Here is a 2,806-nt window from a genome sequence, read left to right on the forward strand (position 1 = left end):
ACGACGCACAAATAATATAGCTAACGCATTATGACCCATAATTATAATCGTATAAAGAATGAAAGGTCATTGGGATGAATTATGAATTTTTACGTCATTTATAATCCACTGTAAGAATAATGGAAAAGGTAGTGAATCGTATGCTAGACTAATTTTGCTCTTGTTTTGCTTTTTTTTTTTTTTTTTTTTAAATACAAATTTTTTAGATTCAAGAAAAAAAAATCCAAGAATTTCATGACGTTAAAAAAAATACTTTCTTTTATATTACGCATAGGCGCATGTATACGTCAGCGCATAATTGGAAACGAAGGTGCATTATATAATTCGTTTGAAATTATTTACAATCTTTTCATTTCCATTGAAATTTCCTCTTTCGAGTTTAAATCTCTTCTATTGTTTCTACCGAATATTGCATTCCACTCGGTGTGTTTATCTAATTGTTTAAACCTTAAATTTATTACTTTATAATTTTTAAATTTAATACAAATAGGTTGAATCGATCAAACTCGCGTTTATAAAATCTTGATCGATACTCGAAACTATGTTGAATGAAAATCCTTCTAATGAAAATAAAAAAGAAATTTGTTGCAACTCATTGTTTTCTTTTAGGATAAATTTAGGAAATAATCTTTGATTTTTTTAGCACAATTCATGACAGACAAAAATAAATTGTCGTATGTACGTAGTTAAACAGACTTCAATAGTATGGCCTAAATAAATACTATTTTTAGAATAATATATTTATTTGGAATCTTTATAGTAAATTCGATAGAAAATGGTGGGTAAGAATTTTGCAATAATAAATGAATAAATTTGAAAGAATAGTTTATATATAAATCATTATTATCGTCTCTCTCTCTCTCTCTCTCTCTCTCTCTATATATATATATATATATATATATATATATATATATATATATATATTTATATCTTCGGTCAGGTAGACAGACAGGTAGACATATAAGTGAAGAGAGAGAGAGAGAGAGAGAGAGAGAGAGAGGGGGCAGTGGAAGGACGGAAGAAGAAATAGACAGTGGATTTGTTATTTTACGATGTTTATATACAAATATATATATATATATATATATGTATATATGTATATGTACACGCGCGTACATATATATGAATTAGTCAATATTTGTTTTCGGTTATCGAATGTATGTATCATACACCATGAATGAGTTACAATGCTGACCTAGATAATTCCTAGGAATGATTATAATTCTGTTGTTTCGTGATACGCAGTCAGCTGTTACAAAGGCATTTAATCCCTCCATACTTCTAATGAAATCAACACGAGTAGTCGCGTGCGCGCACAAGCAGCTGTTCTTATCTAAAATTGATCCCATTAAAATGAAAGGATGAGCTCTTGTGGTTCCATCGAGTATTCTAAAACGATTTTTTAATTTGTAATTTTATCGCGTCATTGTTGTTTAATATTATTATGTATATAAAATTTATTTAGTTGATAGTTATTATTATCAAATATAATGTTTTTAATGTTAACTGTAGCAAATGTAATTGAAAATTTCTGTTAACATTCAATAATGGTATTATGGTGATGTAGACATAAAAATACAATTTATCATATATTCATGTTCTACGAAAGAATTTTTACGAACTTTTCAGATAATAATCACGAGGCTTTAGTCTTACGATTTTGCACTTTAAGGGCCTTTCCATGATTTTAAATTGTAATTGATGTTGTACTTAGAGTTTACGCTAGTAAACTGTCCACGGTATTTAATACTTGAGATTAACGCGATGACAACTGTATTTGGCATTTGTTATTTAACATGCACGATTAGACAAAAAAAGGATTTATATATTTACGTAGATATAATAACATAGGATGTCTTATTATTTATTATTTAGTGCATATAAGACACATAATGTATATTAGATTGTTTTTTTTTTTTTTTTTTTTTTTTTTTTTAAAAAAAAAAATCTAGATTCAAGATTCAATTAGATACGTAATTTATTTTAAGACTTTTTAATGAATTTATATTAAATGCATTCACATTCCATTCCTAAATATTGATTTAATTTTAATAGAACAATTGATTACAATATACATTTCCGATATTTTTCACCTCATTCTAATTATCATAATGGTTACGTTCACTAATTACGTTCACGTCCTCTTCCGTTTTTGCATTTTCTTCTTCAATGCTTCTCTGGCTGTTACTATTGCCATTGTTGTCGTTGATATTGTTGTTGTATATTAATTTAATTTATTATGTGCTATGCACATATCAAAAGAATAAAGTTTTGTGTGAAACAGTGTCATGCAGAACGGCGAGTCTATTTCATGACTTTAAAATTAACGTCAAAGCTTGAGTTTGCTAATCGATAAATTAATTAAAATGTGAAGCTGTATAATTGTTATATTAATCGCTAATAAAAATACATATTCTACTTCATTGGCAGTCTTTTGCTTTAGAAGCGAGAGTAGCCTCTCTTGGGTAAAGAAAAACAATAAGGGAATAGAGGTCGATGAGTTAAAATTTCCTCTGTAATTCATCAAGGCAGTATTTGCTGCTTGCACGAGCGAAAAGTTATTGGTATTTGTTTAATAAAATTAATTAAAAGATGTATGAAAAATCCATCTAATAATTTTTTTATTTACGTTTACGCTTTTGGTGCTTTTCTTTTTCTTTTTTTTTCTTTTTTTTTCTTTTTTTTCTTTTTTTTCTTCTTTTTTTCATTATAAGCTACGTATATAAAAATAATTATATATATATATATATATATATATATAAATATGAATTATTTTTATTGCAAATGGTCGAAATGTTTATGAGAC

The sequence above is a fragment of the Ceratosolen solmsi genome, unplaced genomic scaffold, assembly GCF_000503995.2.
Source record: "Ceratosolen solmsi marchali unplaced genomic scaffold, CerSol_1.0 scaffold13, whole genome shotgun sequence".
NCBI lineage: Eukaryota > Metazoa > Arthropoda > Insecta > Hymenoptera > Agaonidae > Ceratosolen > Ceratosolen solmsi.